Source organism: Carcharhinus amblyrhynchos, unplaced genomic scaffold (genome assembly GCF_965287045.1).
Source record: "Carcharhinus amblyrhynchos unplaced genomic scaffold, sCarAmb.v2.hapA chromosome_109, whole genome shotgun sequence".
NCBI classification, from domain to species: domain Eukaryota; kingdom Metazoa; phylum Chordata; class Chondrichthyes; order Carcharhiniformes; family Carcharhinidae; genus Carcharhinus; species Carcharhinus amblyrhynchos.
Window position 1 is genome coordinate 397658 of NW_027649849.1, and position 14000 is coordinate 411657.

The window sequence follows — 14000 nt, forward strand, 5'->3', positions numbered from 1 at the left end:
AGTGTCTGTGTGTCACAGTGTCTCAGTGTCACATCGCCTCTGTGTAGCTGTGTCTCTGCGTCTCTGTGTCTCAGTGCCTCAGAGCATCAGTGTCTCTGTGTCTCAGTGTCTCTGTGCCTCAGAGTCTCAATGTCTCTGTTTCTCAGAATCTCAATGACTCAGTGTCTCAGAAGCTCAGTGTCTCATAGAACATAGAACATTACAGCAGTAATGTTCTATGTACCTTACTCCATCAGTGTCTCAGTTTCTCTGTGTCCAGCGTCTCAGCGTCTCAGCGTCTCCGAGTCTCGGTGTCTCTGTGTCTCAGTGTCTCTGTGTCTCAGTGTCTCAGAGTCTCAACGTCTCTGTGTCTCTGTGTCTCTGTCTCAGTGTCTCAGAGACTCAGTGTCTCTGTGTCTCTGTCTCTCTGAGTCTCAGTGTCTCTGTGGCTCTGTGTCTCTGTGTATCAGTGTCTCAAAGTTCAGTGTCGCTGTGTCTCAGCGTCTCAGTGTCTCAGAGTCTCAATGTCTCTGTGTCTCAGTGTCTCAGTTTCTCTGTGTCTCTGTGTCTCAGTGCCCCATAGTCACTGTGTCTCTGTGTCCCAGTGTCTCTGTGTCTCAGAGACACAGTGTCTCAGAGTCTCAGTGTCTCTGTGTCTCTGTATCTCAGTGTCTCTGTGTCACTGTGTCTCAGAGACACAGTGTCTCAGAGTCTGAGTGTATCTGTGTCTCAGTCTTTCAGTGTCTCTGTGTCTCTGTGTGTCAGTCTCTCAGAGTCTCTGTGTCTCTGTTTCTCAGTGCCTCAGATTCTCAGTGTCTCTGTGTCTCAGTATCTCAGTGTCTCTTTGTCACTGTGTCTCAGTGTCTCAGAGAGTCAGTGCCTCAGAGACTCAGTGTCCTTGTGTCTCAGTTTCTCTGTGTCCCTGTGTCTCTGTGTGTCAGAGTCTCAATGTCTCTGTGTCTCAGCGTCTCAGCGTCTCAGAGTCTCGGTGTCTCTGTGTCTCTGGGTCTCAGAGTCTCATTGTCTCTTTGTCTCAGTCTCTCAGAGTCTCGGTGTCTCTGTGTCTCAGTTTCTCTGTGTCTCAGTGTCTCAGTGTCTCAGAGTCTCAATGTCTCTGTGTCTGTGTCTCAGTGTCTCAGCGTCTCAGAGTCTCGGTGTCTCTGTGTCTCTGTGTCTCAGTGTCTCAGTGTCTCTGTGTCTCAGTGTCTCAGAGTCTCAACGTCTCTGTGTCTCAGTGTCTCTGTGTCTCTGTGTCTCAGAGTCTCAATGACTCAGTGTATCTGTGTCTCTGTGTCTCAGTGTCTCAGAGTCTCAAAGTCTCTGTGTCTCTGTGTCTCTGTGTCTCAGAGTCTCAATGTCTCTGTGTCTCAGAGTCTCAATGTCTCTGTGTCTTTGTGTCTCAGTGTCTCAGTGTCTCAGCGTCTCAGCGTCTCAGAGTCTCGGTGTCTCTGTGTCTCTGTGTCTCAGTGTCTCTGTGTCTCAGTATCTCAGTGTCTCAGAGTCTCAACGTCTCTGTGTCTCAGTGTCTCTGTGCCTCAGTGTCTCTGTGTCTCAGAGTCTCAATGTCTCAGTGTCTCAGCGTCTCAGCGTCTCAGAGTCTCGGTGTCTCTGTGTCTCTGTGTCTCAGTGTCTCTGTGTCTCAGTGTCTCAGAGTCTCAACGTCTCTGTGTCTCAGTGTCTCAGTGTCTCTGTGTCTCTGTGTCTCAGAGTTTCAATGACTCAGTGTCTCTGTGTCTCAGTGTCTCTGTGTCTCAGTGTCTCAGAGTCTCAACGTCTCAGTGTCTCTGTGTCTCAGTGTCTCAGTGTCTCAGAGTCTCAGCGTCTCTGTGTCTCTGTGTCTCAGCGTCTCAGAGTCTCGGTGTCTCTGTGTCTCAGTGTCTCAGTGTCTCAGAGTCTCAAAGTCTCTGTGTCTCTGTGTCTCTGTGTCTCAGAGTCTCAATGTCTCTATGTCTCAGAGTCTCAATGTCTCTGTGTCTCTGTGTCTCAGTGTCTCAGCGTCTCAGAGTCTCAATGTCTCTGTGTCTCTGTGTCTCAGTGTCTCAGTGTCTCAGCGTCTCAGAGTCTCGGTGTCTCTGTGTCTCAGTGTCTCTGTGTCTCTGTGTCTCAGTATCTCAGTATCTCAGAGTCTCAACGTCTCTGTGTCTCAGTGTCTCTGTGTCTCAGTGTCTCTGTGTCTCAGAGTCTCAATGTCTCAGTGTCTCAGCGTCTCAGCGTCTCAGAGTCTCGGTGTCTCTGTGTCTCAGTGTCTCTGTGTCTCAGTGTCTCAGAGTCTCAACGTCTCTGTGTCTCAGTGTCTCTGTGTCTCTGTGTCTCTGTGTCTCAGAGTTTCAATGACTCAGTGTCTCTGTGTCTCAGTGTCTCTGTGTCTCAGTGTCTCAGAGTCTCAACGTCTCTGTGTCTCTGTGTCTCTGTGTCTCAGAGTCTCAATGTCTCAGCGTCTCAGCGTCTCAGAGTCTCGCTGTCTCTGTGTCTCAGTGTCTCAGTGCCTCAGTGTCTCAGAGTCTCAATGTCTCTGTGTCTCAGTGTCACAGTGTCTCCGTGTCTCAGAGTCGCAATGTCTCTGTGTCTCTGTGCCTCTGTGTCTCAGTGTCTCAGAGTCTCAGAGTCTCAGTGTCTCTGTATCTCTTTGTCCCAGTGTTTCAGTCTCACTGTCTCAGTGCCAAGAGTCTCAGTGTCTCTGTGTCTCAGAGTCTCAGAGTCTCTGTGTCTCAGTGTCTCAGTGTCTGTGTCTCTGTGTCTCAGTGTCTCTGTGTCTCAGTGTCTCAGTGTCTCAGAGTCTCAATGTCTCTGTGCCTCTGTGTCTCTGTGTCTTTGTTTCTCTATGTGTCAGAGTCTCAGAATCTCAGTGTGTCTATGTGACAGTGTCTCAGTGCAACATAGTCTCTGTGTATCTGTGTCTCTGTGTCTCAGAGTCTCAGAATCTCAGTGTCTGTGTGTCACAGTGTCTCAGTGTCACATCGCCTCTGTGTAGCTGTGTCTCTGCGTCTCTGTGTCTCAGTGCCTCAGAGCATCAGTGTCTCTGTGTCTCAGTGTCTCTGTGCCTCAGAGTCTCAATGTCTCTGTTTCTCAGAATCTCAATGACTCAGTGTCTCAGAAGCTCAGTGTCTCATAGAACATAGAACATAGAACATTACAGCAGTAATGTTCTATGTACCTTACTGCATCAGTGTCTCAGTTTCTCTGTGTCCAGCGTCTCAGCGTCTCCGAGTCTCGGTGTCTCTGTGTCTCAGTGTCTCTGTGTCTCAGTGTCTCAGAGTCTCAACGTCTCTGTGTCTCTGTGTCTCTGTCTCAGTGTCTCAGAGACTCAGTGTCTCTGTGTCTCTGTCTCTCTGAGTCTCAGTGTCTCTGTGGCTCTGTGTCTCTGTGTATCAGTGTCTCAAAGTTCAGTGTCGCTGTGTCTCAGCGTCTCAGTGTCTCAGAGTCTCAATGTCTCTGTGTCTCAGTGTCTCAGTTTCTCTGTGTCTCTGTGTCTCAGTGCCCCATAGTCACTGTGTCTCTGTGTCCCAGTGTCTCTGTGTCTCAGAGACACAGTGTCTCAGAGTCTCAGTGTCTCTGTGTCTCTGTATCTCAGTGTCTCTGTGTCACTGTGTCTCAGAGACACAGTGTCTCAGAGTCTGAGTGTATCTGTGTCTCAGTCTTTCAGTGTCTCTGTGTCTCTGTGTGTCAGTCTCTCAGAGTCTCTGTGTCTCTGTTTCTCAGTGCCTCAGATTCTCAGTGTCTCTGTGTCTCAGTATCTCAGTGTCTCTTTGTCACTGTGTCTCAGTGTCTCAGAGAGTCAGTGCCTCAGAGACTCAGTGTCCTTGTGTCTCAGTTTCTCTGTGTCCCTGTGTCTCTGTGTGTCAGAGTCTCAATGTCTCTGTGTCTCAGCGTCTCAGAGTCTCGGTGTCTCTGTGTCTCTGGGTCTCAGAGTCTCAATGTCTCTTTGTCTCAGTCTCTCAGAGTCTCGGTGTATCTGTGTCTCAGTTTCTCTGTGTCTCAGTGTCTCAGTGTCTCAGAGTCTCAATGTCTCTGTGTCTGTGTCTCAGTGTCTCAGCGTCTCAGAGTCTCGGTGTCTCTGTGTCTCTGTGTCTCAGTGTCTCAGTGTCTCTGTGTCTCTGTGTCTCAGTGTCTCAGAGTCTCAACGTCTCTGTGTCTCAGTGTCTCTGTGTCTCTGTGTCTCAGAGTCTCAATGACTCAGTGTATCTGTGTCTCAGTGTCTCTGTGTCTCAGTGTCTCAGAGTCTCAAAGTCTCTGTGTCTCTGTGTCTCAGAGTCTCAATGTCTCTGTGTCTCAGAGTCTCAATGTCTCTGTGTCTTTGTGTCTCAGTGTCTCAGTGTCTCAGCGTCTCAGCGTCTCAGAGTCTCGGTGTCTCTGTGTCTCAGTGTCTCTGTGTCTCAGTATCTCAGTGTCTCAGAGTCTCAACGTCTCTGTGTCTCAGTGTCTCTGTGCCTCAGTGTCTCTGTGTCTCAGAGTCTCAATGTCTCAGTGTCTCAGCGTCTCAGCGTCTCAGAGTCTCGGTGTCTCTGTGTCTCAGTGTCTCTGTGTCTCAGTGTCTCAGAGTCTCAACGTCTCTGTGTCTCAGTGTCTCAGTGTCTCTGTGTCTCTGTGTCTCAGAGTTTCAATGACTCAGTGTCTCTGTGTCTCAGTGTCTCTGTGTCTCAGTGTCTCAGAGTCTCAACGTCTCTGTGTCTCTGTGTCTCTGTGTCTCAGCGTCTCAGCGTCTCAGCGTCTCTGTGTCTCAGTGTCTCTGTGTCTCAGTGTCTCAGAGTCACAATGTCTCTGTGTCTCAGTGTCTCAGTGCCTCAGTGTCTCAGAGTCTCAATGTCTCTGTGTCTCAGTGTCACAGTGTCTCCGTGTCTCAGAGTCGCAATGTCTCTGTGTCTCTGTGCCTCTGTGTCTCAGTGTCTCAGAGTCTCAGTGTCTCTGTATCTCTTTGTCTCAGTGTTTCAGTCTCACTGTCTCAGTGCCAAGAGTCTCAGTGTCTCTGTGTCTCAGAGTCTCAGAGTCTCTGTGTCTCAGTGTCTCAGTGTCTGTGTCTCTGTGTCTCAGTGTCTCTGTGTCTCAGTGTCTCAGTGTCTCAGAGTCTCAATGTCTCTGTGCCTCTGTGTCTCTGTGTCTTTGTTTCTCGGTGTGTCAGAGTCTCAGAATCTCAGTGTGTCTATGTGACAGTGTCTCAGTGTAACATAGTCTCTGTGTATCTGTGTCTCTGTGTCTCAGAGTCTCAGAATCTCAGTGTCTGTGTGTCACAGTGTCTCAGTGTCACATCGCCTCTGTGTAGCTGTGTCTCTGCGTCTCTGTGTCTCAGTGCCTCAGAGCATCAGTGTCTCTGTGTCTCAGTGTCTCTGTGCCTCAGAGTCTCAATGTCTCTGTTTCTCAGAATCTCAATGACTCAGTGTCTCAGAAGCTCAGTGTCTCATAGAACATAGAACATTACAGCAGTAATGTTCTATGTACCTTACTGCATCAGTGTCTCAGTTTCTCTGTGTCTCTGTCTCTGTGTCTCAGTGTCTCAGCGTCTCAACATCTCCGAGTCTTGGTGTCTCTGTGTCTCAGTGTCTCTGTGTCTCAGTGTCTCAGAGTCTCAACGTCTCTGTGTCTCTGTGTCTCTGTCTCAGTGTCTCAGAGACTCAGTGTCTCTGTGTCTCTGTCTCTCTGAGTCTCAGTGTCTCTGTGGCTCTGTGTCTCTGTGTATCAGTGTCTCAAAGTTCAGTGTCGCTGTGTCTCAGCGTCTCAGTGTCTCAGACTCAATGTCTCAGCGTCTCAGCGTCTCAGAGTCTCGGTGTCTCTGTGTCTCAGTGTCTCTGTGTCTCAGTGTCTCAGTGTCTCAGAGTCTCAACGTCTCTGTGTCTCAGTGTCTCTGTGTCTCTGTGGCTCTGTGTCTCGGAGTTTCAATGACTCAGTGGCTCTGTGTCTCAGTGTCTCTGTGTCTCAGTGTCTCAGAGTCTCAACGTCTCTGTGTCTCTGTGTCTCAGAGTCTCAATGTCTCAGCGTCTCAGAGTCACAATGTCTCTGTGTCTCAGTGTCTCTGTGTCTCAGTGTCTCAGAGTCACAATGTCTCTGTGTCTCAGTGTCTCAGTGCCTCAGTGTCTCAGAGTCTCAATGTCTCTGTGTCTCGGTGTCACAGTGTCTCCGTGTCTCAGAGTCGCAATGTCTCTGTGTCTCTGTGCCTCTGTGTCTCAGTGTCTCAGAGTCTCAGAGTCTCAGTGTCTCTGTATCTCTTTGTCTCAGTGTTTCAGTCTCACTGTCTCAGTGCCAAGAGTCTCAGTGTCTCTGTGTCTCAGAGTCTCAGAGTCTCTGTGTCTCAGTGTCTCAGTGTCTGTGTCTCTGTGTCTCAGTGCCTCTGTGTCTCAGTGTCTCAGTGTCTCAGAGTCCCAATGTCTCTGTGCCTCTGTGTCTCTGTGTCTTTGCTTCTCGGTGTGTCAGAGTCTCAGAATCTCAGTGTGTCTATGTGACAGTGTCTCAGTGTAACATAGTCTCTGTGTATCTGTGTCTCTGTGTCTCAGAGTCTCAGAATCTCAGTGTCTGTGTGTCACAGTGTCTCAGTGTCACATCGCCTCTGTGTAGCTGTGTCTCTGCGTCTCTGTGTCTCAGTGCCTCAGAGCATCAGTGTCTCTGTGTCTCAGTGTCTCTGTGCCTCAGAGTCTCAATGTCTCTGTTTCTCAGAATCTCAATGACTCAGTGTCTCAGAAGCTCAGTGTCTCATAGAACATAGAACATAGAACATTACAGCAGTAATGTTCTATGTACCTTACTGCATCAGTGTCTCAGTTTCTCTGTGTCTCTGTCTCTGTGTCTCAGTGTCTCAGCGTCTCAGCATCTCTGAGTCTTGGTGTCTCTGTGTCTCAGTGTCTCTGTGTCTCAGTGTCTCAGAGTCTCAACGTCTCTGTGTCTCTGTGTCTCTAGCTCAGTGTCTCAGAGACTCAGTGTCTCTGTGTCTCTGTCTCTCTGAGTCTCAGTGTCTCTGTGGCTCTGTGTCTCTGTGTATCAGTGTCTCAAAGTTCAGTGTCGCTGTGTCTCAGCGTCTCAGTGTCTCAGAGTCTCAATGTCTCTGTGTCTCAGTGTCTCAGTTTCTCTGTGTCTCTGTGTCTCAGTGCCCCATAGTCACTGTGTCTCTGTGTCCCAGTGTCTCTGTGTCTCAGAGACACAGTGTCTCAGAGTCTCAGTGTCTCTGTGTCTCTGTATCTCAGTGTCTCTGTGTCACTGTGTCTCAGAGACACAGTGTCTCAGAGTCTGAGTGTATCTGTGTCTCAGTCTTTCAGTGTCTCTGTGTCTCTGTGTGTCAGTCTCTCAGAGTCTCTGTGTCTCTGTTTCTCAGTGCCTCAGATTCTCAGTGTCTCTGTGTCTCAGTATCTCAGTGTCTCTTTGTCACTGTGTCTCAGTGTCTCAGAGAGTCAGTGCCTCAGAGACTCAGTGTCCTTGTGTCTCAGTTTCTCTGTGTCCCTGTGTCTCAGTGTCTCTGTGTCTCAGAGTCTCAGTGTCTGAGAGTATCAGTGTCTCAGTGTCTCAGAGTCTCTGTGTCTCAGTGTCTCAGTTTCTCTGTGTCTCTGTGTCTCAGTGCCTCATAGTCACTGTGTCCCTGTGTCCCAGTGTCTCTGTGTCTCAGAGACACAGTGTCTCAGAGTCTCAGTTTCTCTGTGTCTCAGTGTCTCAGTGTATCAGAGTCTCAGTGTCTCTGTCTCTGTATCTCAGTGTCTCTGTGTCACTGTGTCTCAGAGACACAGTGTCTCAGAGTCTGAGTGTATCTGTGTCTCAGTCTCTCAGTGTCTCAGTATCATAGTGTCTCTTTGTCACTGTGTCTCAGTGCCTCAGAGTCTCAGTGTCTCAGAGAATCAGTGCCTCAGTGACTCAGTGTCTCTGTGTCTCTGTGTCTCAGTTTCTCTGTGTCTCTGTGTCTTAGTGTCTCTGTGTCTCAGTGTCTCAGTGTCTGAGAGTATTTGTGTCTCTGTGTCTCAGTGTCTCTTTGTCACTGTGTCTCAGTGTCTCAGAGTCTCAGTGTCTCAGAGAGTCAGTGCCTCAGAGACTCAGTGTCTCTGTGTCTCTGTGTTTCAGTTTCTCTGTGTCTCTGTGTCTCAGAGTTTCAGTGTCTCCGTGGCTCTGTGTCTCAGTGTCTCAGTGTGCCTGTGTCACTGTGTGTCAGTCTCTCAGAGTCTCTGTGTCTCTGTGTCACAGAGCCAGAGTTTCAGTGTTTCCGTGTCTCTGTGTCTCAATATCTCTGTGTCTCAGTGTCTCAGAGCCTCAGTGTCTCTGTGTCTCTGTGTCTCAGTGTTTCAGCGTCTCAGTGTATCAGAGTCTCACTGCCTCAGTGTATCAGAGTCTCAGTTTCTCTGTGTCACTGTGTATCAGAGACACAGTGTCTCAGAGTCTGAGTGTATCTGTTTCTCAGTATCTCAGTGTCTCTGTGTCTCTGTGTGTCAGTCTCTCAGTGTCTCAGTATCTCAGTGTCTCAGTGCCTCAGAGTCTCAGTGTCTATGTGTCTCAGTTTCTCAGTGACTCAGTGTCTCTGTGTCTCTGAGTCTCAGTGTCTCCGAATCTCAGTGCCTCTGTGTCCCGGCGTCTCAGAGTTTCAGTGTCTCAGTGTATCAGAGTCTCAGTGTCCCTATGTCTCTGTATCTCAGTGTCTCTGTGTCACTGTGTCTCAGAGACACAGTGTCTCAGAGTCTAAGTGTATCTGTGTCTCTGTGTCTCAGTGTCTCAGTTTCTCTGTGTCTCTGAGTTCAGTCTCTCAGAGTCTCTGTGTCTCAGTGTCTCCGTGTCTCTGTGTCTCAGTGTCTCTGTGTCACTGTGTCTCAGTGTCTCAGAGTCTCAGTGTCTCAGAGAGTCAGTGCCTCAGAGACTCAGTGTCTCTGTGTATCAGTGTTTCTGTGTCTCTGTGTCTCAGTGTCTCAGTGTCTCAGAGTCTCAGTGTCTCTGTGTCTCAGTGTCCCAGTATCTGTGTCTCATAGTTTCAGTGTCTCTGTCTCTCTGAGTCTCTGTGTCTCCGTGGCTCTGTGTCTCTGTGTATCAGTGTCTCAAAGTTCAGTGTCGCTGTGTCTCTGTGTCTCAGTGTCTCTGTATCACTGTGTCTCAGAGTGTCAGTTTCTCAATGTCTCAGTGTTTCTGTGTCTATGTGTCACAGTGTCTCAGTGTTTCTGTGTCTCTGTGTCTCAGTGTCTCAGTGTCTCAATATCTGAGTGCTCAGCGTCTCAGTGTCTCTGTGTCTCAGTGTATCAGAGTCTCAGTGTTTCTGTGTCTCTGTGTCTCAGTGTCTCAGTTTCTCTGCATCTCAGTCTCTCAGAGTCTCAGTGTCTCTGTGTCTCAGTGTCTCTGTGTCTCAGTGTCTCTGTGCCTCTGTTTCTCAAAGTCTCTGTGTCTCAGCATCTCAGTTTCTCAGAGTCTCTGTGTCTCTGTTTCTCAGTGTCTCAGATTCTCTGTGTCTCCGTGTCTCAGTGTCTCAGAGTCTCAGTGTCTCAGTTTCAATGCGTCTCAGTGTCTCTGTGTCTCTGTGTCTCTGTGTCTCAGTGTCTCAGTGTCTCAGAGTCTCAGTGTCTCTGTTCTTTGTTTCTCAATCTTTCTGTGCCTCTATTTCTCAGTGTCTCTGTGTCCCAGTGTCTCAGAGTCTCTGTGTCTCTGTGTCTCTGTGTCCCAGTGTCTCAGTGTCTCTGTGACTCAGTGTCTCAGTGTCTCAGAGTCTCATTGTCTCTGTGTCTCTGTGTCTCAGTGTCTCAGAGTCTCAGTGTTTCTGTATCTCTGTGTCTCTGTCTCTCAGTGTCTCAGTGTATCAGAGTCACAGTGTCTCTGTGTCTCTGTCTCTCAGTGTCTCAGTGCCTCAGAGACTCTGTGTCTCTGTGTCTCAGTCTCTCATTGCCTTGGTGTCTCAGAGTCTAAGTGTCTCTGTGTCTCTGTTACTCAGTGTTTCTGTGTCTCTGTTTCTCAATGATTCTGTGTCTCAGTGTCTCAGACTCTCAGTGTCCTTGTGTCTCTGTGTCTCAGTGCCTCAGTGTCTCACAGTCTCAGTGTCTCTGTGTCTCTGCGTCTCAGTGTTTCAGTGTCTCAGTGTTCAGAGTCTCATTGTCTCTGTGTCTCTGCGTCTCAATATTTCAGTGTCTCAGTGTCTCAGAGTGTCTGTGTCTCTGTTTCTCGGATCTCAATGACTCAGTGTATCAGAATCACAGTGTCTCAGTTTCTCTGTGTCTCAGTGTCTCAGAGTCTCAGTGTCTCTGTGTCTCTGTGTCTCAGTGTCTCAGAGTCTAAGTGTCTCAGAGAGTCAGTGCCTCAGAGACTCAGTGTCTCTGTGTCTCTCTGTCTCAGTGCCTCTGTCTCTCTGTGTCTCAGTGTCTCAGTGTCCCAGCATCTGTGCCTCATAGTTTCAGTATCTCTGTCTCCCTAAGTCTCAGTGTGCCAGTGTCTCTGTGTCTCTGTGTATCAGTGTCTCAGAGTGTCAGTTTCTCAGTGTTTCTGTGTCTGTGTGTCTCAGTGTTTCTGTGTCTATGTGTCTCAGTGTCTCAGAGTCTCAATATCTGAGTGCTCAGTGACTCAGTGTCTCTGTGTCTCTGTGTCTCAGTGTATCAGAGTCTCAGTGTCTCTGTGTCTCAGTGTCTCTGTGTCTCTGTGTCTCAGTGTCTCAGTCTCTCAGAGTCTCAGTGTCATTGTGTCTCAGGGTCTCTGTGTCTCTGTGTCTCAGTCTCTCTGTGCCTCTGTTTCTCAATGTCTCTGTGTCTCAGTATCTCAGTGTCTCAGGGTCTCTGTGTCTCTGTTTCTCAGGGTCTCTGATTCTCTGTGTCTCAGTGTCTCAGAGTCTCAGTGTCTCTGTGTCTCAGTGTCTCAGAGTCTGTGTCTCCGTGTCTCAGAGAGTCAGTGCCTCAGAGACTCAGTGTCTCTGTCTCACAGTGTCCCAGTGTGTCAGATTCTCAGTTTCTCTGCGTCTCAGTGTCGGAGTATCTGTGTCTCATAGTTTCAGTGTCTCTGTCTCTCTGAGTCTCAGAGTCTCCATGGCTCTGTGTCTCTGTGTATCAGTGTCTCAGTGTCTCTGTGTCTCTGTCTCTCAGTGCCCCAGTGTCTCAGAGTCTCAGTGTCTCTGTGTCTCAGTGTTCCAGTATCTGTGTCTCATAGTTTCAGTGTCTCTGTCTCTCTGAGTCTCAGTGTCTCCATGGCTCTGTGTCTCTGCATATCAGTGTCTCAAAGTTCAGTGTTGCTGTGTCTCAGTGTCTCAGTGTCTCAGTGTTTCTGTGTCTCTGTGTCTCAGTGTCTCAGTGTCTCAGAGTCTCAGTGCCTGAGTGCTCAGTGTCTCAGTGTCTCTGTGTCTCAGTGCATCAGAGTCTCAGTGTCTCTGTGTATCTGTGTCTCAGTGTCTCAGTTTCTCGGTGTCTCAGTGTCTCTGTGTCTCAGTGTCTCTGAGTCTCAGTGACTCAGAATCTCAGTGTCTCTGTGTCTCAGTGTCTCTGTGTCTCAGTGTCTCAGAGTCTCTGTGTCCTTCTGTCTCAGTGTCTCAGTGTCTCAGAGTCTCAATGTCTCTGTGTCTCAGTGTCTCTGAGTCTCCGTGTCTCAGAGTCGCAATGTCTCCGTGTCTCTGTGCCTGTGTGGCTCAGTGTCTCAGTGTCTCAGTGTCTCAGAGTCTCAGTGTCTCTGTGTCTCAAGTCTCAGTGTCTCAGTGTCTCAGTGTCTCTGTGTGTCAGTGTCTCTGTGTCTCAGTGTCTCAGAGTCTCAGTGTCTCTGTGCCTCTGTGACTCCGTGTATCTATGTCTCTGTTTCTCAATGTCTCTTTGTCTCAGTATCTCAGTGTCTCAGAGTATCTGTGTCTCGGTTTCCCAGTGTCTCAGACTCTCTGTGTCTCCGTGTCTCAGAGTCTCAGTGTCTCTGTGTCTATGCTTCTCAGTGTCTCTGAGTCTCAGTGTCTCAAAGTCTCAGTGTCTCTGTGTCTCTGCGTCTCAGTGTTTCAGTGTCTCAGTGTATCAGACTCTCAGTGTATCTGTGTCTCTGTGTCTCAGTGACTCAGTGTCTATGCGTCTCAGTGTCTCAGAGTATCAGTGTCTCTGTGTCTCAGTGTCTCAGAGTGTCAGAGTCTCAGTGTCTATGTATCTCTGTTTCTCAATCTTTCTGTGTCTCTGTATCTCAGTGTCTCAGAGTCTCTGTGTCTTTGTTTCTCAGTGTCTCTGATTCTCTGAGTCTCTGTGTCTCAGTGTCTCAGAGTCTCTGTGACTCAGTGTCTCAGTGTCTCAGAGTCTCAGTGTCTCAGTGTCTCTGTGATTCAGTGTCTCAGTGTCTCAGAGTCTCATTGTATCTCGTTCTCTGGTTCTTTGGGTCTCAGTGTCTCAGGTTCTCAGTGTCTCAGTATCTCAGGGTCTCAGTGTCTCACTGTTTCAGTGTCACAGTGTCTCTGTGTCTCAGGGTCTCAGGGTCTCTGTGTTTCAGTGTCTCAGGGTCTCAGTGTCTCAGGGACTCAGGGTTTCAGTGTCTCAGATCCCAATGTTTCAGGGTCTCAGTGTCTCACTGTCTCAGTGTCTCAGGGCCTCAGTGTCTCAGGGTCTCAGTTTCTCAGGGTATCAGTGCCTCAGGGTATCAGGGTCTCAGTGTCTCAGTTTCTCAGTGTCTCTGGGACTCAGCGTCTCTAGGTCTCAGTATCTCTTCGTCTCTGGGTCTCCGGGTCTCTGGGTCTCAGTTTCTCAGGGTTTCAGGGTTTCTGTGTCTCAGTGGCTCAGGGTCTCAGTGTCTCAGGGTCTCAGGCTTAATGTGTCTCAGTGTCTCAGGGTCTCTGGGTATCTGGGTCTTCGGTTCTCTGTGTCTCAGTGTCTCTGGGTATCAGAGTTTCAGTGTCACAGAGTCCCAGTGTCTCAGGATCTCAGTGTCTCAGGGTCTCAGTGTCTCAGGATCTCAGGGTCTCAAGGTCTCAGGGTCTCACTGTCTCTGTGTCTCTGTGTCTCAGTGTCTCAGGGACACAGTGTCTCAGTTTCTCAGGGTCTCAGGGTCTGTGGGGCTCTGGGTCTCAGTGTCTCAGTGTCACTGGGTCCCTGGGTTTCAGTGTCTCAGTGCCTCTGGGTCTCAGTGTCTCATGGTCTCAGTGTCTCTGTGTCTGAATGTCTCTGGGTCTCTGGGTTTCAGTTTCTCAGGGTCGCTGCGTCTTAGGGTCTCAGAGTCTCAGAGTCTCAGGGTCGCAGGGTCTAAGGGTCTGAGTGTCTCAGGGCCTCAAGTTCTCACAACCTCAGCATCTCAGGGTCTCGGGGTCTCAGTGTGTCAGTCTCTCAGTGTCTCAGGTTCTCAGCTTCTCAGTGTCTCAGTGTCTCGGTGTCTCAGTGTCTCTGGGTCTCTGGGTCTCTGGATCTCTGGGTCTCAGGGTCTCAGGATCTCAGTGTCTCAGGGTCTCAGTATCTCAGTATCTCAGTGTCTCAATGTCTCAGGGTCTCAACGTCTCATGGTCTCAGTGTCTCAGTGTGTCAGTCTCTCAGAGTCTCAATGTCTCAGGTTCTCAGCTTCTCAGTGTCTCAGTGTCTCAGGGTCTCTGGATCTCTGGGTCTCAGGGTCCCTGGGTCTCAGTGTCTCAGTGTCCCAGGGTCTCAGTGTCTCAGTCTCTCTGGGTCCTGGATCTCTGGGTCTCAGGGTCTCAGTGTCTCAATGGCTCTGGGTCTCTGGATCTCTGGGACTCTGAGTTTCAGTGTCTCAGTGTTTCAGTGTCTCTGGTTCTCAGTGTCTCAGTTTATCAGGGTCTCTGTGTCTCAGCGTCTCAGTGTCTCAGGGTCTCAGTGTCTCAGGGTCTCAGTGTCTCAGGGTCTCAGAGTCTCAGTGTTCAGTGTCTCAGGGTCTCAGAGTCTCAGTGTCTCAGGGGCTCAGGGCCCAGTGTCTCCGTGTCTCAAGGTCTCTGGGTCTCAGTGTCTCACGGTCTCAGTGTCTCAGTGGCTCTGGGTCTCTGGATCTCTGGGTTTCTGAGTTTCAGTGTCTCAGTGTCTCTAGTTCTCAGTGTCTCAGTTTCTCAGGGTCTCTAGGTCTCTGGATCTCAGTCTCTCAGAGTCTCAATGTCTCAGGGTCTCACTGTCTCAGTGTCTCAGTGTCTCAGGGTCTCAGGGTCTCAGTGT